The sequence below is a fragment of the Mustela nigripes genome, chromosome 5, assembly GCF_022355385.1.
Source record: "Mustela nigripes isolate SB6536 chromosome 5, MUSNIG.SB6536, whole genome shotgun sequence".
NCBI lineage: Eukaryota > Metazoa > Chordata > Mammalia > Carnivora > Mustelidae > Mustela > Mustela nigripes.
In genome coordinates, this window is record NC_081561.1 from 24,963,352 (window position 1) to 24,985,905 (window position 22,554).

Consider the following 22,554-nt stretch of genomic DNA (forward strand, 5'->3'; position numbering starts at 1 on the left):
AAAGCTTATTTTCAAATGACTTGGTCCTACCCCTGGTGAAGTACAGATGTCGCAACCACAGAGGCGCAGAAACCTCCAGGTTCCTAGAGCGGACCGGAAATGACGCCCGCGGCGGGAAGCCGAGCGTCGGGTGGGGGACCCGAGCGGTCCCTGTGCTCGCCGGCTCCCTGCGGCTGTGGGCTCCCGCGGAGTGCGAACCCGGCTCCCCAAAGCCGGAGGCGCCGCAGGACCGCCAAGGGCTTTGAGGCGGCCCGAGAAGGGCCAGGCTTCGGAGCCTGCCACCTGACGAAGGCGGGACGTGGGGGGACGCGTCCAGAAGCGTAGGTCTGCGACGAGAGCTGCCCCCGCGGCACTAAGGTTGGCTCCGGAGGCGCCCGGCTGCGGGGGAAGCAGTAGCCGCTTCTCCTCGGCCTTCAGGAGGGAACGGAGGGGATGGCTGTGCGGAGACAGCCCTCGGGCCCAGCTGCAGAAGGAGCTGGCCTGGCCGCTCCCCATCAGGCGAGGTCCACCCGGAGCAGCCTGGCCTTGCGGATGGCAGGACGTCCCTGTCGGTGCGTGTGGTTGGGGGGCGGGGGAGCACCGAGCGGTTCAGGAGCTGGCGCGGCGGGTGCAGGAGGATAACAGCACCTGCTCAGGTAGCCGCGTCTTCTGCAGAACCACCCTCTGGAGGGCAGAAGCGACGTGACTGTGTCGAGTGCACTGATGATTCTGCGCATCCTAAGTGTGAGATGTGTATTGTCGCAGGGCGAGCCCGTGGTCAGATGATAGCAGTCCATCGACCTCAACAGCCTGCCTCTACCCAGAAGTCATTAGAGATGAAAGTTCTTGAGCAGCGTTGATGTGCAGAGAGTGCTCCGCCGGATCCCCGAGTCCGTCTGGCCCTTGCTTCTGCGCGGGCGCTGTTCTGGGACACTGCCTCGTTCCTGATCGTAAAGGGAAAGCTCTCATTTCTTCACCTTGGAGAAGGATGTTAGCTCTGGGCTCATATTCCATCTCAAATTATGTTCAGGTACATCCTTGTAAACCGAGTTTGTCGAGAGTTTGTTTGTTTGTTTTATCATAAAAGGTGGTCGAAACTTGTCAGATGGTTTTTCTGCATCTATTAAGATGATCATGTGATTTTTACCCTTTGTTCAGTTCATGTGGTGTATCCCACTAATCCAGTCATCTCTGAGGTGTGTTGATGATGATGAATATCCCGGCAAACCTGGCAAGACTGTGTCCCAGATCTACCAGTTAACGGTGAGTCAAATTTTGTGTTCATTTAGGCTGCAGAAGCCTTTCAGTTTTTGATTTCTCAAAAAGGGAGTCCACGAATTGATGCTGAATTGGTGTGTTTGTGGGAATAAGGAGGTCCTTGGCTTCCTACACCATGTCTTGCTCTAGAAATAGCACTGGTCCCTTGTTCTCAGCTCCCCTCGCCCATCCACCCACTCTTGGAGTACGGCCCCAGTGCTTGTGGTGGCTGTCACACCCACTAGCACCATACTTCCAGTAACTGCTCCCTGAGAGTGTGGAGACCATCCTGGAAGCTTAACTAGTTCTGTGGCAAAGGAGCTCGAGCTCTTGACCATTCCAGTGTTGGAATGATTTATCGTTTTCTGAGCACTGGGGCCATCATTCTGTGATGCGTTCGTTGTTCAACAAATAGCGTGGTGTCCTTGGCAGTGGGGAAACAGACCAAGTCCTCAGGCCATTCCTGACTCCTGTTTCTCTCCTACCACACGTCTCATCTCATCACTAAGTCCAGTGGCTCTGCCTGCAAAGTCAGCCCAGTTTGAGACTTCCAATGCCCTCCTCAACCACAAACTGCTCCAAACCACCATCATCTCATATGGCCTCACTATTCCAGTAATTCCTGAGTTCCTTGCTTTACCTCGGGCCCCATAGTCTAATCATAACACAGCAACTGAGCGAATGCATAGAATTGTGAGTCCGATCTCCTGTTCCTTTGCTCCAGTGGTTTCTCAGAATAAACACCAGATTCTTTAATATTACCTGATGGGTCTTACAAAATCTGGCCTCCGTCTCCTTTCTGACATCTAGTGCTCTCCTCTGTCGCTCCACCATGCTGGCCTTCTTGCTTGAAGCGATACATGATTGACTATGAAGTAGGGAAGTCAGTCATTGTCATACGTATCCACACAAGGTGAATAAGGTTTGGGCAGTGCACTTGGGTAAGCTTCCAACCCAAGCTTGGGCCTTGAAAGAGAGATTTATACTGGCAGATGAGAAGAGGGAAGCAAGAGGACCTAGTAGATGGGATCGAGCAAAGGCAGAGGGTTGTAGCACGCTAGGGATATCTCCATATGGTAGCCATGTTTGTTTGCAAACCAGTATTAGGCACCTGGAACAGTACAGGCATCACAGTAGGGGGTTGAGACTTACTTACTGAATGAACGAGAGATATTTGGATGGTATTAGTGGGCAGTGGGACAGAAGGTTTAGATGGCGCCCATTCAAGGAACACTTGCCTGTATAGGATTTGAGAAACAATATGGCGCATGTTTTTGGCAGAGAGGTTGAATTTTTGGAGGGAGTAGACAGAAATAAAGCTGGAAAGATAGGTCGAAGCGAGATTAAGGAAGGGCTTGGATGTCACTCAGAGGTTTACATTAGGTGTGCTCAGGGAGATGTTGGGGGGCTTCCAAGCAGGGGGAAACCAGATGAAGTGACTGTCAGTCTGGAGTCTGGAATGATGGCAATAGTGGCTGGAGCCCGGGAGAGACATGTTCCAGAACCTCAGGCTTAACACACTGTGGGCCTACAGTACTTGTTAAATAAGGAATTGAATTGCAGAGGGGATATTGGGGCTAGAATGGGAGATTTAAGAAAGTTTCAGGAATGAGGGATCATTAAGAATTGTCTTTGAAGGATGAGGAGGAAATTTGGAGGGTCTGGGGACACACTTCCCCACGTCTTCCCTTTCCATCAGTGCTTTAAGTGTAAGAACCTGAACAGAGACATGATCCTCACCTGTCATGTCCTAGCCACCATCCTGGTGTACTCTTCCCTGGGTGGAAAGAGAACTGCCTGGAGAGGCCTGCGTCCTCATCCGTGCACCCTTCAAAGACCACAGGAGTCAGACGTGCTGGGAGCCCAAACACAAGCCCAGTGAGTCCCGGGATGAGCTGCAGCCTCGGGTACCTGCCGCCCCGGCCATTCCTTCCTGCTCCCTGGACACCTGGGCACCGGGAAAACTGGGGAGTGGACCCTTAAAAAGGATGGACTTCTCAGACTCTCTTGTCCTTCTTCCCTGATTCTAGCCTACTTTCTCCTGGGTAGAGTTTTCGCGGTCAGCGCCCTTCTGCTCTACTCTGCTTCAACTTTGTGTTGCTGACCTTCCCGCAGTTACTCCCTGAGACCCAGAAACAGTATGTTTCCTGTGCTGGTGTCTTCACTGTCACAGGCAAGGAGAGGCGGGAATGAACTCGGAAGGTCTTGGCTTTGGGTTAGGGTGGGATTTTCGCTTGATCTGCTTTTTAATCACTGTTCAGGAAAGTACAGAGGAAGAGGAAAGTCTAGGAGAAACACATCGTCTCAAAGGAGGCAGAAGGAAAGTGGGGGGCAGTAGCAATGGCCCGATTCTGGTTCATCGATCACGACCCTGCCGTGAAACCTTGGAGGACTGGCGGAGGCTAATCGGGAGACCTGCATCTCCCCTTTCTTGGGTCCACAGGTAATTTTGTGTTCCTCTCATTATTAATGCATACATGCAAATTTTGGAAGTGTCTCAGGGACCCAGTCCACCAAAAGTCACCTGTAAGTTTTCTTACTTCATGAATGTGTCCAGCTCTGTCCTGTTTCTAGTATCTGGTCAGTGATCATTGGATTCTGGTGAGGAAGGTGAGTTAACCTCCCAGGCAGTGGGTAAAGCTCATTTCTTTGATCTCCCTTTTTTTTTTTTTTTTTTTGTCTTAGAGTCTCAGACATGTGGAAGTTACATCCACAGCTGATTATCTAACTTTCTCCAATTCCTCTGTGGTTTCTGGGCATTGGTGGCCCTTACGATGTTTGCCCGCGACTTCTTCCTGTTGTCCAGTGACCTGTATTAGAAACTTTGTTCCTTCATGATTTCTTCCTGCAGTTCAGCTTTGCAGTATAAATCCTCCAATTGGTATTGAGAAGCAATCTCTCTGCACCAACTTGAACAGGGGGTTGAATGCAGAATATGGGAAAGAATTGTTTCCCTTTTTTGACAACAGGAAACAGAAGACCACATGTAGGACTGGTTACATAATTTGGGCGGCCCGGTGCGAAATGAAGGTGTGGAGTCTCCTGGTCGAAAATTATTAGCAATTTCAAGATGCTGACAGCAGAGCTTTAAAGCAAGCGAGAGCTCCTCCGAGTGCAGGCCCCGTGTTTGCTGCCCAAGTCGCACGTCCTGGAAGTGAGCTTGGACAGTGTGTTATGTGGTATGTGGTAACAACCACGTGTGTGGGTGACCCACGCTGTAGTCTCTGGGCCCATTACACTCTTTAAAATGAGAGGTTGTCCTAGAATCATGAGTGTAGTTATTTTGTTAGGAGCCCTCTGTCTTCACAGTTCCCAGCGTTTGGAAGCTGTTGGTGTTAAAATCTCGACCTCGCCACATGGATGCCATCTCATTGGAAGACACAGAGCTGGGCCTGGAACCACGCAGAAGGTGTGAGTGTGGTGCGGCAGACTCCACGCCCTAACTGGGGATTTCTCAGCCATTCACCCCAAAAACGGTGTCACTGATTTGGGAAGGCCCTGACTTCTTCCCCTTGTTCTGTTCATTTCTCTTTCTGGAGCCTTGGGCCACAGGTCTTTTTCGGGGCAGAGGAAGGGAAGGGGTAGCATTGTGTGTGCAGGGCTAGCAGAGAGGCGGCCTTGCCTTTCGGCTCCTGGATTACGCAGGTGCCTGTTCGCCGTTATCTCTGCTTCTCTGTGCTCGCTGGGGGCCTGCCTCACGGGGGTGTCTCCTTGTCCTAAACAAAGTCCTTTCCCCATCTGTGAAGTTTAGGTTTTAATAAAAACTCTCTTCCCTCTGGAAGTGTAACAGGTTGTTTATTCCCACGGCATCATTTCCACAACTGTTGCTGTGGAACACAGTGTTTGTGTTTGGGGGCGGGCCTTCCTCACTCTGGTAGCTGGTCGTCTGGTGTCACCAGAAGGGCAGCGTCTGTGGGGACCTACCTCTAGCAAACCGTTGCTGTGAGGGGACAGAGAGGAGGCCTAGAGAGCAAAGGGACACTGCCAAGCTGGAGGCGGTCTTGTGGGACATGTTGCCTTTGCACGGAGCGTATCTCACACAGGTGTTTGACTGATAAAGGTGTTGATGAGATGATACAGTTTTTAGAGAAGTGAGAAATGAATTCTAGACTATTTTAAAAGCTACAGAAATTAATCAGAAGTATTTTCACTAAGGTCAGCTTATAAAGGAAAAGAATTGTTTCCTTTTAAGGGGCAAAGGACAAATATTTACTGAGTACTTACTACTTACCAGGTGCCGTGCTAACACGGCAGTGTGTGTGTATGTCGTGTGCATGTGTGTCTGTCTCTGCATCTGCATGTGCGTGTGTGTCTGTGCATGTACATGTCTGCATGCGTGGGTGGGTGTGTGCATGTGTGTCCTTGTGTGCGTGTGTAATAAAGTTTTATTTTAAGTATTTCATCTTTTCTCTGTTGTTCTGCGTATATCTTCAGTGTAAAGAGCCAGAGGATTGAAATCTTGCCATTTGCAATGGTGTGGATAGAACTGGAGGGTGTTATACTCAGTGAAATAAGTCAGTCAGAGAAAGACAGTTGTCATATAATCTCACTCATACGTGGAATTTAAGAAACAAAATAGGGTCATGGAGGAAGGGAGGGGAAAATAAAATATGATGGAATCAGGGAGACAAACCATAAGAGACTCTTAATCATAGGAAACAAACTGAGGGTTGCTGGAGGGGATGGCAGTGGGGGGATGGGGTAACTGTGTGGTGGGCATTAAGGAGGGCACGTGACGTGATTCTCTGATGAGCCCTGGATATTACAGGAGACTGATGAATCACTGACCTCTGCCTCAGAAACGAATTTAGAAAAATCCAAAGGATTGTTTTTTTTTTCACTATTTCTGAATTTACTTTTCTCCTCTTTTTAATTATACAAGTATTATAGATGGTTGTTGTCAAAACACATAAAACACATCAATTTCCTGTTGAAAACAAAAGCTACCTGTCGGTCTCTCCCTCTATCCAGAAAGCCTGGTGGGAACGGAGAAACTTAGTTTTTTTTTTCCCCTCAGTGCTGCATTCCCAATATCAAGATGCAGGTTTAAAAAAAAAGTTTAAGGGATAAATGGGTAGCTATTGTTAATTATATATTAGATGAAAAATTAATCTGTAAAGGATTTTACAGGGCTTATACACCATGGGAAGGCACCTTGGTGGCCGTCAGAGAATTCTGCCTACCTCAACATACAACAGCAGAGGTTGGAGTTGAGTGGAAATTGCCAGTATCACTGACGATTGGAGGAATTTAATAAAATCAAGTGCCTCATATAACAGGTTCAGATCTTCCCAGTGGCAGAGATAGGTATGGGATCATAGTTTAGATCAGCTGGCTCTCTGGTGAGGAAAAGTGACAGAAGGAAATTCCTATAGGGATGGAACCTGGACATGGGTGCCATTGGCGTGACAGTCTGAACAATGTCACTTACTGACCCCTAGGAGACTGCTGTATTTTCTCATTAGCAAGTGTCAATTGGGTAAAATCTTTGCCACCTGGAGTCTCACTTAGGAAAAAAATAAGCCCTCCACTTCCACTTATCCTCTCTCTCTCCTTAATCCATGAGAAAGAAAAAAGATGACAAAACCCACCTTTGGTAGGAATGAGTCTTACCTCTCTGTGGAGACTGAATCTCTCTCAAACCAACTTATTTCTGACTGTGAAGATACAGATGAACTCCTTGGGAGGAACTCCCTTCCTTCTGCGCAGGAAGTCCAGGAAGGCCAGGAGCAAACATGAAGCTCAATGCTCAGACTGGAATTCAAGACAGCTCATGAAAACGACCCACTGAGCTGCCCTCAGGATCAGAGAACTTTCAAATGTGGAATCCCCATGTTTGATCTCAAAATATAGATGCAATTTAACTATCAGGACAAATTTTATCTTATTTTTAATCTGATTTTGGAGTCTCTGTTAAGGGCTGCTATAAAAGAAATGTGGGAGTTTCTTCTAAGGGCCTAGGGGACTAACCTATATGGTGACCAAGAGACTTCTTAATTCACCAGGCATGTAACTGCTGTTCATGACATAAGGATTATTACCTCCATTTAACAAAGAAAGATATCAAGGCTCAGAGAGTCAATGGGAAAGTCAGGATTAGAACATTGGTTGTCAAGTTCCAAACTTCATAGTCTTTCAAATCATCTTGCCCCATACATTTTAGAGAGAACAGAATTTGGTAGTCTGGCTTTTCAATGGGGGAGAATATGGACATTCAATTATACAGTGTTGGCATGCAAAAGAATTAAACTGGACCACTTTCTAACACCATACACAGAAATAGACTCCAGATGGATGGAAGACCTAAATGTGAAACAGGAACCCATCAAAATCCTAGAGGAGAACACAGCCAGCAACCCCTTTGACCTTGGCTGTAACAACTTGCTAGACATGTCTCCAAAGGCAACGGAAACAAGGGCAAAAATGAACTACTGGGACATCATCAAGATAAAAGGCTTCTGCACAACAAAGGAAACCATTGACAAAACTAAAAGGTAACCTATGGTATGGGAGAAGATATTTACAAATGACATATTAGATAAAGGGCTACTATCCAAAATTTGTAAAGAACTTACCAAACCCAACATCCAAAAAACAAACTGTCCAGTTAAGAAATGGGCAGAAGACATGAACAGATATTTCTCCAAAGGAGATATCCAAGTAGCTAACAGACATGAAAAAAAAAAAATGCTCAGTATCAGTCCTCACCAGGGACATAAAAATCAAAACCACAATGAGATTACCACATCACACAGTCAGAATGGCCAAAATTAACAACTCAGGAAACAGATGTTGGCAAGGATGTGGAGAAAGGGTAACCCTTTTATGCTGCTGGTGGGAATGCAAGCTGGTGCAGCTGCTCTGGAAAACATAGGGAATTGCTCAAAAAGTTAAAAACTATCCTATCACCCAGCAATTGCACAACTAGGTATTTATCCAAAGGATACAAAGGGGCACAGGTACCCCAGTGTTTATAGTAACAATTTCCACAACAGCCAAACTATGGACAGATCCCAGATGTCCGTTGACAGATGAATGGATAGAGAAGCTGTGTGTCCATATAGGCTATGGAATACTACTCGGCCATCACAAAGAATAAAATCTTGCCATTTGCAAAATGCAACTAGAGGGTATAATGCTAAGTGAATAAGTTAGAGAAAGACAAATACCATATGATTTCACTCATATGTGGAATTTAAGAAACAAAATAGATGAACATAAGGGAAGGGAGGGAAAAATAAGAATCAAGAGGGAGGCAAACCATAAGAAATGCTGAACTCTAGGGGAAAAAAAACGGTTGCTGGAGGGGAAGAGGGTGGGGGAATGCCCTAACGGAGTGATGGGCATTAAGGACACATGATGTAACAATAAGGAGCACTGGGTGTTATATACAATTGATGAATCACTGAACTCTATCTCTGAGACGAATACAGTATATGTTAATTAAATTGAATTTAAATGGAAAAAAAAAAAGTGTTGGGATCACCGGTAGTTCTCTGGAAATAAGGTGGAGTTGGATCTGTATCTCACATATTAAAACTCAGGAAAAATTTGGATAAATCAAAGACCTAAATACAAAAAAGAAATCCTGTACATTCTAGAAGAAAGCATGGCATTCCTCTGTCACTCTTTTTGACCTCCTAGCAGGGGAAAGGCACATTTAAGTCAGACATCATTGAACCAGAATGCCCCTCACTTGGGCCACAGACCCAAATCACTGCAAAGTTCTAGGGCAAATAACAAACTGGATCATTGGGGACATACCAGAACGCATTGGCTTAATTGATTCATATTTAAAGAGCCCCTCTAAATCCTTAAGAGAAAGACGTAACAACCCGATAGAAAAACGAGCACACAGAAAAGGAAATGCAGGTGGCTCATGAACTTAAAAAATGCTCAACAACACTAACCCGAGAAAGGCAAAATCAAGTGCACTGAGGGGCCGATTTCAGCTTTCAAAGCCCTCCTGTTCTGCTGGGAAGGGTTCACCCCTGCTCTCTGGGGCGAGCTGGAAGGGCAGCGCCCGAGAGCTCTGACGACCTTTGGAAACAGAAAAAATCCCGCGGCGGGTGGTGCTCGCTTCGCAGGGGCCGCAGGGAAGAGGGATTCTTCCCTGTGGCCTCAAGGGCAAAGCCCCCAGGCTTCCACCCCCTTGCAACTGCGGGGCCCGGAGTGAAATCTTATTAGAGGGGCTGTGCACGTGGGAGAGTTCTTAGGTTGGCAGTTCGATGGGGCCGGGGCCGAAAGCAGTTGGCGCAGGTACTATCTCCTTACTGCTTGGAGGCAGAGCGAGCTAACATTTCCTACCGCGTTCGCGGGGGACAGAAAAGCAGACGCGGGACCCGCCCCCAGGCTCTGCTGGAGGACGGCGCTTCCCCGAACGGGCTGCAGAGACGGAAACCTGCTCTACCGGGAGTGGGGTTCGAACCCACGCGGGCACACGCCCATTGGATCTTAAGTCCAACGCCTTAACCACTCGGCCATCCCGGTGGCTGGGCTCTTGCCCTCGGCAAGTACTTTTTTATTGGAACCAGTGTCTCGGCGCCGCGGCCGGAGAATCGGACGAGGAAGTCGTGATAGAGAAGACAGCACGCTTTCCCTGAACTCCGCTCGCGAGATCACCGCCTGTGTTGCAGAGAAACCGATGTTTTTTGTGTCTTTTGAAACGAGAAGAAAAACGCGTGGGGGAGGGGCAGAGAGTGAGGAAGGTGCACCTGCTCCCTCTGTCGCCTGCAGGCGTGGCCGGAAGGTGCACCTGCTCCCTCTGTCGCCTGCAGGCGTGGCCCGGATTTTGCCGGAAGAAACCAGGGCTCCTGCTCTCGTCCACCTCCCCTGCAGACGCCCCCGAGCGCTGGAGGCTGTAGGGCTGTGCCCCAGGGGACAGAAAGTGAACACGAGCTCGCCCTGGGGAGACATTTGGAAATCCCTAGTGTTCACAGAGGCAGCTGGATTTTGTGACTTTGATTTTAATGACAAGACACTTCCAGCGACACCCAGTATGTCCACAAAGGAGCACAGTAAGCTCAATGCGGGCTGCAAAGACAGTAAGACCCCCATACCCCCCAACTCTGATATAGAGGGACCCCAAGAATCCAAATTCCATTCAGCACCCTCATCTAACTAACGTCATCTGTCTGCTGACTACCCTCAGTCAAGGGCACGAAAAGAGGTCCTGGGGAATTTAAGGAAATGAAAGCAGCTCCCAAATGGGACATATGGGGTCGCTGAAATTATATTCTGGCGCACAGGCTGCAATGTAATAAATTTATATAATAATACAGAACACCTCGTGTGTGACAGGGGCTCTCCAGTCGCTGAGGGAAGGCACCCCGGTATGAGGGGGTTATGTCAGGGGTATAAGACAAGCAGAGGGTCTGAAGATAGCTCTTCCCAGAATGTCAGTTGATGTGGAAGTCCATCCTTCATGCTGAATGTTCAGACCGACTGAGTCCCCATCCAGATCTTTCTCTTTGCCTCATAAATTCCCGGGCAAGGAATGACCTGAGTATGTGCTCGGTGGTCCCGCTCTGGGTTCTGTCTCTGGCCAGATCAACGTTCAACTCCTAGAAAGGAGACATCGCCTGGAAGAGTCCTGTACCTCCCAAGCCCTGAAGGAAACCCAGATCCCTCAGTGCTGGGGTGAGAACTGGGCGGGGGACGGGACTGGATGTCACTGCAGGCTTCCACACAAGACAGATCAGAGAGAGACTCCATCAGGTATGGACACACACAGAGCTTTCCAAAATATCCCAGTCCTGCTGTTCTGCACAGGGGCTACACAGCAGAATCAGTGATTCAGTCTAATTCTTAGGTGTGAAAGTAAAAAATAAAGCTACTTGAAGTATATGTGGGAGAATATCATCATGTGCTGTGAGCAGAGAAGAAGTTTTATTTATTATTATTTATTTATTTATTTGAGGAAAACCTTTAAAAACTTCAAGAGCACAAACAACAAAGAAATATATTCTAGCATTTGCTTCCATTAAAATGAAAAATATGTAAAATAAAGGACATAATAGAAACATAGATAAATGTGATATCATGGGAGAATATATTTAAATTGTCCCCAGATAGGTGGGGGGAGATGAAGAGAGAGAAGATATCATAGCAAGAAGCCATGACAAGCAGCGAGATCACAAGGACATGGGCCAAGGATAGGACAAGCAATTTAGGGGAGAGAGATCTAGGAAGACCAACAAATCTTGTGCAAAAATCTCCAAAATCATTTATCACCACAGAAATAATAGGTAAAAAGAGATGATACTCTACCACCATTTGATTGGCAAGAGTAAAAACTGAGTAAAACCCGCTATCGTAGGACTGGGAAGGAAAGAACACCCATAGCCTACTGGAGGGGTTTGACATCGAGGGATGTCGTCCTGGAGAACTTACACAAGTGAAAAATGTCTCCGTGAAGCACGGAGCCATTCTGCTCCTGCTTCTGGATCTTTCCCCGCCCTCCCCACCCCTCAGATCCCGCCGTGACAGGGCACATGGAAGGATGTCAGCCACAGCACTGGGTGTGGCCTTGTGAAATTGGAGGGAACTTTGATTTTCATTATTGGGCAGTGTACATGCATGCACATTTATGCTGTGGTGATAGTTTGCAACCTTGGAGCAACACGGATGGAACTGAAAATCCTAGCGCTGTTGCAGGAGAGCTCTGCATGCCGAGGACGCCTCCCTCCACCTGTGAATCCCTTCACCTGTGACCCCTGGCCGGGGTCGGAGTTGCCCTGTCCCGGACACAGCCAGGATGGCAGACACACATCCGTGAATAACCATTTTCTGACCCTCGCTGTCACCACAGGACCTTGGTCCCTGACAGAAAGGAAAGAGAAGCGATGGGCCTGACAGGTTTTAGCTTGGTGCCTAGTGGCAGTTTTTAGGCTCCGGTCCCCCCTCCTTGTGATTTAAGGCACATTGCGGGGGTTGGGGGTTCTGAACAAATGCAGAACCTTAGGTTTGGACCCATCCTAACCAGGTGGGACACAGGGCTCCCAGGGAAAGTGTTACCTGAACTTGGAAGAAAAAGTTTTCTTAATGGAGCAGCAGATAATTCATCCACACCGTCGCCCGCACTGTCGTAGAACGGACACCTCCACGCTGGCTCGTGTCGCTAAAGAGATTTCCGGCCAGAGTGCTGACAGCCGGCTCAGCCTTTCTCGCCGTTTATGGTAAAATGTGAGATGAGAGCTTTAAGCTAAGGGAAGAACAGTTAAATACCAATGAGCCCAAGCTGAAAGGGCTTGAAAGAGAAAGCTGTTTCTTACTCCCCGCTGCTGCAGATGAAAACCAACACCGAAATTAAGAGATGCCTTTCAGGCAAATGTTAAGTCCAGAGCCCCGCCAGCAGCCAAAGGTGTGATTGGAAAATCTTTTGTTGGCAAGGCCAGGTGAGCTAAGGTGGTCTCTCAGCAGAACAACAAACCTCTAAGGGTCTTCAGGACATGTCCTACGTGTCCCATTCACAAACCCACAAAATCTGGGGGTGCGCCCCGCCAGCAGCTGTATCGGAAGCCAAGGTAGACAAGGGACTCCTGTTCCCAGGTTTGCAAACGCAGTTTTTGTTTAATACGGAGGTTGGAACACTTTTTCTTGAGGGGGCCGGATGGCAAATATTTTAGGCTTGTCTGTCGACATGACTCACATCTGCTGCTGCATCAGGAAAGCAGCCACAGAAAATATGAGAAAGTAAGTGTGGCTGTGTTCCCAGAAAACTTTATAAAAACGGGCAGCTGGCCAGATGTGGCCTGGGGTCATCGTCTGCCGACTCCAGGTCTAAAGGAATCCACTCCAGCAATGTTCATGACATCGCAGGGGTGTCAGGAGCATGGTGACTGAACGCCGACGGTGCGGACTCAAAAAGCCAGAGGACAGCACGAAACGAGCAAAGTTTGGGACAAAGTCTCAGTAAAAGAAATGCCGTATGAACAGGACGGATGAGTGGGACGGAGCAGCCAGGAGTCCGGAGGACAGTTCCCAGCCAGCACGACTGAGTTGCAGTCAAATGGCATCCTGTGCCCACTGGCCTCTGGAACTGCTGGGACTCGGTGTGTCCCCTGGTTTTGTTCTCTTTGAACGGGAGTGTGGATGGTGTTTAGCCTCTGCCTCTGATGCCGGTCTGTGAAGACGGGGGACTTGGACCTTCAGTCCACAGATATTCCACTTACGAAGAATCTGGCTTGAGCTTTCCCACCTGAGGAACTTCACCTGAGCCTTCCCCTAATTTGGATGACGCCATCCTGGATTTCACAAAGGAATCCGACTGAGAGGGAGGGAGTGTATTTTTGCCTGTGGAGGAGACAGCATCATCGGAGGTCAAAAGTTAGGGGGCATAGGGATCAAATCCAGGGTCTTATTTCTCCCATCGGTCACCCACAGAGTTGGAAGGGCAGGCTCCTGGCTGGTCCTAAGGGTCTCAGTGCCAAGCAATTTGGGCTTCTCAGTGCAGTTCTTGTTCCACAGAGGGAGTGTTCTTCTTTGGTTCTGACTGGAGTTTAGGTTCACTTTCTCGCTAAATCCTAAAGAAATTGCTGAAATAAGAACACAGATTAAAGTGTGAAATTTTAAAACAATAAGTGAGATAGAAGGACAGACTGTGAGGCTCTGTGGCTTAGTTGGTTAAAGCGCCTGTCTAGTAAACAGGAGATCCTGGGTTCAAATCCCAGCAGGGCCTTTCCCTTTGTGGTTTTATGCAAACTTGGGGTTATAGCTTATTGAAGCCAAAGATGGCCAGTCTACCTGTCTGAGTCACTTTGTAAAGGAGCTGGAGAATTAGTCCCATGAATTAGCAAAGTCTATGCTATGAACTAGACGAGCTATAGTTTCTTAATTTTAAACTTTTGTAGCTACGCTCCACATTTCCTAAGAAACGTGCAGTCTCCCTTCACATTTTGTTTTGAATATAATTCGAAGAGAAGGCAAAAAAGAGATAAAATGTGCATATTGTATAAATTGAGTGCTGTGATAACAATCTCTCCTTCTCCCATGATTCTGCATTCTCTAAGACGTCCTTGAATATTTTGAAAAATAGAGCCACGTGTTGGAATCTTGAAGGAGTAAGAACGCTTAGTGCTGAAATATACAGAAAGGAAACTCATGGGAAAACAAGAAAGTTGTAACAAGAGACGGGAGTCGAGTGAGTCCTGAAGGACTCAGATGAAAAGAAACGGCTGGAAAAAATCGTCAAACCCTAGAATAAAGTGTTAATGCTTTAGTGGATCTTTATCTTTTGATATTCTAGGGTGTGTCTTCAAGTGTTACCATAGTCTACAAACGCATCCTCTCACCCTCAGTGACCTGCACATTTCTTGTCAAGCAGAGGGTGGCCTTCTTCTCAGCTTCCCCCTCCTCCCTGTAAGGAACACTGAACTTGGATGATTGTTCCCTTTGTGATCTTCTTGGAGAAGAACTTGTTACACTACTTGTGGTCCCAGTGCAAAATGAGAACGCAGGACTTTTTGTTCATAAGTTCTGAGATTTCCAACCAGCCACCGCAGAGCATTGAATCAAGGGTCTGGCCTGGGACAAATGCCCAGGTTGGGAACCAGGAAGCCAGTCGTCTCTGGGAGTGCAATATTTTTTTGCCCAAAGACTGGATTTTAAAGGACACCTGAAAGTGGAATGGAATCCCAGGCGATGGTCCATGACCGAGTACTTGCAGAGAGCTTGAAGAAGGTACTGATGCGGGAATGTTACACTCTACAAACAAAACCTGTGAAAATACACTTGGTTGAAGATTTTTCTTTCCAACACTATATTTCTCGCTCATGTTCTTTCCTCAAATAACTCTTCCTTCTAAGTCCCAGTAAATGTCACCTGGCCTTGGCTCTAGGGCACACACCTTGTCCCTATTCCTGGGACTCTGTAACTTGGGTTCGATTCCACACAGCAAGTCATTGTTGTTTCATGGGTAGGTTTGACTGGGATGCTGGCGTGAAAGGTGTCCAGGAAACGCGCGATCTAATTGTGAAAGGGAAGGAAAAGCTAACCCGCCGCCGGGGGCGGGGGGGGTGTGTTTCCGCCCGGTTTCGAACCGGGGACCTTTCGCGTGTGAGGCGAACGTGATGACCACTACACTACGGAAACCCTCCTGCGCGCCCCTGCACTCTGGACGCGCACTCCTTCCGCAGGCACCGGCGCTGGTTCCTGCAACCGCGGGGGGCTGTTACCGACTCCACCGCAGCTGCGGCAGCAAACGGGCCCCAAAGGAGCAGCGCGCCCGGGCTAGGAGCTCTCCAGCTCCCAGGCGTGTTAAGGGCTGAAGCTCTGCGCGCCTTCTGCTCAAACCGCGGCCGGCACCAGAATGCTCGCAAACACCCCGGCGCTCACCAAGCTTGCGTGTGACTCCTGCATCCCTCGGAGTTCCTTCCCAGCCGCTCGCCCAGCGTGGAAATGCCGACCGCGCTCTGCAGGCTTTGCCTTCAGACTCTGGAGTGGCCTCCGCTCTCCAGTCCTCCTGGGGCCCTAGTTAAGGCCCCCTCTCTCCGCCAGACTCCCAGGCATGGCTCTCATTTCTTCCCTGCCTAGCCGGAAATTCAAAACTGCAATTCCTTTCCCCAAATCCCACAAACAGAAACCACTTTCTTTTCTAACATAGGTATTTATTTATGTTTTAATTGTTTTGTTTTGAAGAGCTGCTTCCGATTCACAGCAAAACGGAGCACAAAGTACAGACATTTGCTGGGAGTCCTTATCATGAAAGGCAGTTGGATTTTGTTGACTGCTTTTTCTACATCTTTTGGTCTGGTCATGTACTTTTTCTCGCTTAGCCTGTTGGTTTGATTTTCGGTGTTGAACCAGCCTTGCACACCTGGAATCAATTCCACTGGGCCATGGGATACTCTTTTTATACGCTGCTGGATGAGATTTGCTCTTATGTTGCTGAGGATTTTTATATCTGTGTTCGTAAGAGACGATGGTCTGTAGTCATCTTTTCCTGTAATGTCTGTTTGATATTGGCATTAGGGTAACGCTGGCCCCATAGAGTAAGTTTTGAAGCATTCCCTCTGCTTCTGCCTTTTGAAAGAGATCATAGAGAATTGGTATAATTTCTTCCTTAAATGTTTGGCAGAATTCACCGTGAACTTTTCTGCACCTGAAATTTCTGTTTTGGAATGTTATTAGTTTTTGATTCTATTATTTAAATACATATAGGCCTGTTCAGATTATTGCTTCTTGTGTGAGTTTCGGCAAATTTTGTCTTCACAATGTCAGCTGGTCCATTTCATCTAGGTTATCCATAACGTGGGCATAAAGGTTGTTCATATCAGTCATTTATTATCCTTTTAATATGCATGGGATCTGTAGTGCTGTCCCCTCTTCCAATTCTGATATCACTAATTTGTGTCCTCTCCTCTTCACTTTTTAGGGATAATTTCACAGGATGCAGACGTCTGGATTGGTGGGTTTTTCTCTCAACACTAAACACTTCATTTCCCTTGCTTGCCTGGTTTCTGAAAAGTTTCACCTTTGATCCTCTGTAGGTAATTGTTTTCCCTCTAGCAGCTCTCAGCAATTCTTTTTTCTTTATCTTCCTTATTCTGTAGTTTGAAAATGATGCATCTGCGTGTAATTTTTTGGCATTTTTCCTGGTTGGTGCTCTGTGGGCTTCCTGGGTCTGTAATTTGGTGTCTGACATTCATCTGGGAAATTTCTTCAGTCATTGTTGTTTCAAATATTTTTTTCTGTTCTTTCTGTTTAAATATCGTTTCTGTTCCATTATGCCTATGTAATGTCTTTTATATATCACTGTTCTTGGATATTCTGTTCTCTTTTCTTTGGTCTTTCCCACTTTGCTTCTCAGTTTCAGGAGTTTCTATTGAGATGTTCTCGCGCTCAGAGGTTCTTTGCTCGGCCATGTCCGATCTGCCAATAAGCCCATCTGAGATGCTTCTCATTTCTGTAACAGTGCTTTTGACCTCCAGCATTCTTTTTGACCCTTTTGTAGCATTTCCCTCTCTCTGCTTCTATTGCCCCCCTGTTCTTGCCTGTTGTCTACTTTATCCATGAGCTCCTAACATAGTTATCATAGTTGTTTTAAATTCAGGGTCTCATAATTGCAACATCTCTGCTTTATCTGAGTATGGTCTGATGCTTACCCTGTCTCTCCAGACTGCGTTTTCACTTTCTCTGGCTCATGTTTGATTTCTATCCTGTGTGAAGGACCCTCTTGATTGTCCTGTGGGACACCCCCCCCAGGGGTCCTCAGACCCAGCCTACCTGCATCGTTACTGGGAAGTACAAAGTCTGCTTCTGGTGAAGGGGTCTTATAATGTGCTGCTCTTATAGGCACAGTCTAGTTACTTGGCTGGTCTTGAGCACCAACAGCCCCCACCCCCATGCCCTTCCTCCTGAAAACTTACTGAATCCAGAAACCATAAATTAAATATTTATTACTAAACAACATAGATGGGCAGATACGTAGTGCTCAGAAACCACTAAGGGTCTCATTGTAACTCATCCATTTAATTAATGCACTCCATAGTTATGCCAAGGGTCATTAATTTAGAGGTAAGAATGATTGAGACTCACCCAAGCAATGCACATATCTTCGATAAAACTGAACTGGACGACTTCTTGTTTCCCATCCTGCACATCAACTGTTTAGAAGTTGTCGCTCCTGTCCTCGGAATGACAAAATAGCTAAACAAACTGAAAATTAACAACTTTTCTTAGCTCCGTCAAAGAACTGCGGTCAACAGGGTCAACCGCATTGGGAGGCATCCCAGCTCACTGTTGTGGAAACCACCCCGGAACCAGTATGAGGGAGGAACAGGTCAACCAGGAGTTGCTGGAGGTTTCCTGTGGACAAGCATGAAGTCAAAAACCAGAAGCAGCCACTCCTACAGAAGCCCCCACACTTGTATGACTTTTACCCTTGGGAGTCCTACCAGGTTCTCCCAGTGAAGACTGGAGAACAAAATCCCTTCCCACACTCTCCCCCCACCCCTCCTGGGAGGGCAATAATGACCATTTAAATATACCCTCAAAGCCGTCATTCTCCCTAACAAGGCCTGTGCGTGGGGAAGACTGTCCGCCAGAACCCAACAGACCTGAGGGGTGGGTACTCCCAGCCCCTTCTGTGCCCACCCATGGGGGGAAGTGGGAGGCCTGTTGACCTCAGTTCCTTTCACCAGCACTCGTGTTTGGCTTTCAGAAAAGTGACAAGTCATGCTGAAAGACAAAAACACAAGTTTTAGAGACAGAGAACGCCCGAGAGTTAGATTCTTAGGGGAAATTTTTGGAGTCATCAGACCAGGAAATGATTAATGTACCAAGAGCTTTCAGGGAAGGGAACATTTTTCTTTCCCCTCTTAGGGTCCCTGGCTGGGTGTGGAAATGAGACTCAGAGACAGATGAACGGGAGGAACACACACACATTTATGTACGTTTTACAGGGCGTGGACCTTCCTGAGGAAGGCAGACTCAAAGATGAGACTAAAGTCGAGGGCTTTTATGGTGGTTTGATGAAGGAGGTGGGAAGGCCTTGCCTGGAGGGGAGCCGGGATAAGAATGCTGGCGGCCTTCTCCTCAGAAACCATCCAAGCACCAAGAGTGGAGTCAAATATTGAAAGCATTGAGAGAAACAGCTACATGTGTGGAATCTATTACAATGACACTACCCTTCAAGGTGCAGGAGAAAAAGACTTTCTCAGAAGAACAAGAGTAGAAGGAGTACATTGTCATAGACAGGCCTTGAAAGATTGAATAGAAGTACCTCGCAGAGGATGCCGACGACGAAATCCTGCAGGAATGATGGAAGAACACCGCAAAAGGAATCCAGGAAGGAGATTGTGTCTAGATACCTGGTGGGCAGCCTCCTTGGTCTCCCAAGGCCTCCAGCTCCCGGAGAGAGGGGCAAGGGCCTGGTGGGCCTCAGGGAGCAGGGGCTGGGTTACAAGATAAGCTGCTGAGGCTCATCCCTAGATGGCAAATGCCAGGCCCCCATATCTTGTGGTCCTGGGTCACCTGGAGTGGGGGGCTGGATCTGTGTTGCTGGGGATCCCTCTTGTGCACGGGAATCCCTCAGCTTTCTCCTGTTCCTGCACACGTTCCTCTCTTGTCCTTAGGGGACGGTGGTACCGGATTTCCTTCCAGCCCACATGGGGGAGGGGCTCCTTTCCCGCGGGTCTCTCCCAGACACCCAGGAGGTATAAGTGTTAATAAACTTGTGTTTTTCTTTTGCTGCTCTCTTGTGACAGAGTTTCCAGCCAAGGGCTTCCAAGGGTAGAGAGAAAATGATTTTCCCTCCCCTTCCTCAGTAACGGACACCCTGAGTGCCCTGGGGCTCTGCCCACAGGTCTTCGGTGAAGGCGGAAAGACCCTTGCAAAGGCAGGTGCAGGAGCTGGTGATGGAGCAGAGGAAGGCGCGCAGGGTCAGCGGGTGCCGGGGGCCGGAGGGCACTGGCCGTGGGCACCGGCCGTAGGTACGGCCTTGGCTCCAAGCCCAAGGCAGAGGCAGAAACCGCAGGAGCCGCGCGGTCCGCTCCCCAGACCCCTCTATCCCAGTCGCTCCGGGGGTCGGGAAGCCGGACTTCTTCGCGCCTCCTAGCCCGCTGGGGTGCAGGGGCCGGGCGCAGAGCGGCTCCCGGAGGTTCCCGCCGACTTCCAGGAGGAGGCGGTCCTGCGGAGGCCAAGGCTGGAGAGGGAAGTGAAAGAGGTGTGAATCAAACTGGCAAGGGTCTGATCCTTCCCATGATAAATAATAAAGGTAAGTCTAGTCTCAGTGGAGCAGAGTGGCGCAGCGGAAGCGTGCTGGGCCCATAACCCAGAGGTCGATGGATCGAAACCATCCTCTGCTAAGTGTTTTTGATTTCCCTGCGTCTGGACGGGGAGATGGCCTCAGAAAGGAAGTGCAGGCCATTTAATAAAATCCAACACTGACACTGTATCTGATTTCTAGGAATGTGTGATATTTTCCACCTCTCTCCCCAAATGATTGTATAATTCCCTTTTTGCTCATTTCAAAGGGGAGGCAAATCTTATCCCTGGAAGAGAGAAAGGGAAGGTGACAAACTCCATGTTTGTTCCAGTGGTCTTCTAAAAGGTTTCCTCATAAATTTAAATTACTCCAACGAATGTAACTGCTAGCATATGGTAAAATTTGGACATGAAGAAAGAGTCCTGTTAGCGATTGGATTTTGTCCATTGGAAACTAAAAGCTCTAACGATTTGATATGCATCAGCATTCTCTAAAATATATATTTGGTGAAAAAAGTAGGACAGAGAAAGGCAAATACCATATGAGTTCATTTGAATGTGGAATCTAGCAGAAAAACAAACAAAAGAGCTCATAGATACAGAGAACCAGTTGGTGGCTGTGGAGGCAGAAGATGGCAAAAGGCAAGAACCAGGGTTCAAAGGTACAAAGTTTTCGTTACAAGAGAAGTAAGTCCTGGGGAGGTAATGTACATCGTGGTGACTGTCCTAAATAATACTGATTTGCAGATTTGAAAGTTGATAAGGGAGGAGATCTGAAAAGTTCTCATCACAAGTAAAAAAAAAATTGTAACTATGTTACCAGATTTATTGTGATCATTTTACAATACATATATCAAATTATTATGTTGTACACCTGAAAGTAATGTTATGTATTAATTATACCTCAATTTAAAAAATATGGCATGCTTTTATTGAACAGTTGAAAAACGTTCACGAATTCTTCTTTCTCTTTTAAAAGCATTTCTATTCTGTAACTGTCACAGAATTAGGTCCCCAAATGTTGCATTTATATGCTTAAAGGCTGTGATTAATTACCCTATCATACTAGTCTAAAGCAGAAAAACATAAAAATTGAGATTTTTAGTCATTTCAAGTGTTTTTAATTCTATTTTAAGTGTTTTTCTTCTGCTTTGAGTTGTCTTTGCGATCAATAAAAAGTGATTGTATATTTTTTCATAAGTATTCAGTATATGAAAAAGAAAATTGTATTGGAACTTAATAAAAGGGTTGGGATTCCCCCATTCAGGTCACGGGTCTGTGGATGCCAATTTCTAGGGGCTGGAAAAGAAAGGGTTTGGTAAAGTCAGGGGAATGATCAGGACATGGATAAAAGTCTCAGATCAAGGTCCCACCGAGACTTGAACTCGGATCGCTGGATTCAGAGTCCAGAGTGCTGACCATTACACCATGGGGCCCACCTGCCAGGTCACCCTCTCTGATTCATAAAGGGCAGAGTTTTTCCTCCCCAAGCCCCCACCCCCGCCGGCTGAAAGGTGCTCAGAAGCGCGCCGCGTTTTCCTGCTCTGGGGCGCTGTGGACCGGCACCTGTCGCGCACCTTCTGCACCAGAGTGTCACGCAGAGCCCCGACTCCACACGTCAGGCGCGCCCCCGCCAGCCCCGAATTCCCGCCCTCGCGGGGTGGGAAGTGGTTCTCGCCGCAGAACAGGAGAGGCCGTGACGGAGACCGACCGTCCCCGAGGTGCGGGCCCCGGGACGGGGGTTTCGTCGTGTTCCGCACCTCAGGCTCACGGCCGCCCTGAGGTGGGACACCACTGTCGCTCCTTTACTGGGGACACACCTGGGGCAGAGCCCTGGGGTCCTCACGCTGCTTCCTCAGACTCTGCTCCTTCCACCAACGACCGTCCTAACTGCGGAGGCGGCGGAGCCCGCGGACCGCCCGAGGGAGGGTCTCAGCAAAGCCCGGGGGGGGGGGGGGCCTGTTCGCGCAAGGACTGGGGCGGGAGGAGGGTCGCGGGGGCACCTGGGTGGGGGGGATACCCGTGTGTGGCGGGGGGCACTGGGGGCCGGGGGAGGAGGATCCCCGCGGCCCTGGCGCACCTCGGGTCGCGGGGAGGGGCCCTCGGGAGCGCTCCCGCAGCAGCGCCCAGCCTCGCGTCCTCCGCCCGGACGGAAAGCGCGCGCAGGGGAGGCCCCCGAACTCCCGTCCAGGCCCGGCGCCAGCTGCCGCGCGCGTCGCCCGCACTCGCCTGGGCGCCCCCTGTCAAACCCGCGCGGCCCGCGGGAATGCGCGTGTGTGTGCGGAGGGGCGCGTCTCGCAGCACGCGGGGTGCCGTCCGGCCCCGGCGCGCGAGGGAGCTACCTGGGTCTCCCGCGACAGCACTCGGCGTGCGAGCGAGCGAGGGCCGCGGCCACTTCCTCCGCGCGCGGGGCTGCACGTGCCCTTCCAGGAGCCTGTGGCAGCGGGACCGCGGGGGGCGGGGGGTAATGCAGTTTCCGGCCTGCGCGGGGCGGGGCTGCTGCCCCCTGGTCTCGGGGCTCCGCGGAGCCGCGCTTCGAGGGCGGCGCGCCCCCTGGCGGACGTGGAGCGTAAAGCGCAGCCAAGAGAAGCGAAAGGAAACAGCCCGCAACAC

At 48.8% G+C, this 22,554-nt stretch overlaps 2 long non-coding RNA genes and 5 other non-coding genes across 12 annotated transcripts; 3 read left to right on the forward strand and 4 right to left on the reverse strand.

Moving 5' to 3' along the window:
• The first annotated feature begins 110 nt into the window (after positions 1-110).
• LOC132017719 (uncharacterized) lies at positions 111-5,012 on the forward strand. Of its 2 annotated transcripts, none has more exons than XR_009404374.1 (5): positions 111-551; positions 745-1,009; positions 1,138-1,242; positions 3,498-3,679; positions 4,206-5,012. It is a non-coding gene; the product is annotated as an uncharacterized LOC132017719 (long non-coding RNA). The 2 variants fall into 2 exon arrangements; XR_009404373.1 differs by having other exon boundaries at positions 111-357.
• A 4,631-nt stretch (positions 5,013-9,643) lies between these two features.
• TRNAL-UAA (transfer RNA leucine (anticodon UAA)) lies at positions 9,644-9,726 on the reverse strand. Its single transcript has one exon. It is a non-coding gene; the product is annotated as a tRNA-Leu (tRNA).
• A 1,987-nt stretch (positions 9,727-11,713) lies between these two features.
• LOC132017720 (uncharacterized) lies at positions 11,714-22,398 on the reverse strand. 5 transcript variants are annotated; one of them, XR_009404379.1, is made up of 6 exons: positions 22,284-22,398; positions 18,959-19,879; positions 18,294-18,414; positions 17,773-18,042; positions 12,253-13,772; positions 11,714-12,057 (listed from the first exon to the last, which is right to left on the reverse strand). It is a non-coding gene; the product is annotated as an uncharacterized LOC132017720 (long non-coding RNA). The 5 variants fall into 5 exon arrangements; XR_009404378.1 differs by having other exon boundaries at positions 11,714-13,772; positions 18,360-18,414; XR_009404376.1 differs by having other exon boundaries at positions 11,714-13,772; positions 18,331-18,414.
• On the forward strand, positions 13,842-13,915 carry TRNAT-AGU (transfer RNA threonine (anticodon AGU)). Its single transcript has one exon. It is a non-coding gene; the product is annotated as a tRNA-Thr (tRNA).
• Positions 15,255-15,327, reverse strand: TRNAV-CAC (transfer RNA valine (anticodon CAC)). Its single transcript has one exon. It is a non-coding gene; the product is annotated as a tRNA-Val (tRNA).
• On the forward strand, positions 19,971-20,042 carry TRNAM-CAU (transfer RNA methionine (anticodon CAU)). The gene has a single exon. It is a non-coding gene; the product is annotated as a tRNA-Met (tRNA).
• On the reverse strand, positions 21,306-21,377 carry TRNAQ-CUG (transfer RNA glutamine (anticodon CUG)). Its single transcript has one exon. It is a non-coding gene; the product is annotated as a tRNA-Gln (tRNA).
• Positions 22,399-22,554: the final 156 nt, after the last annotated feature.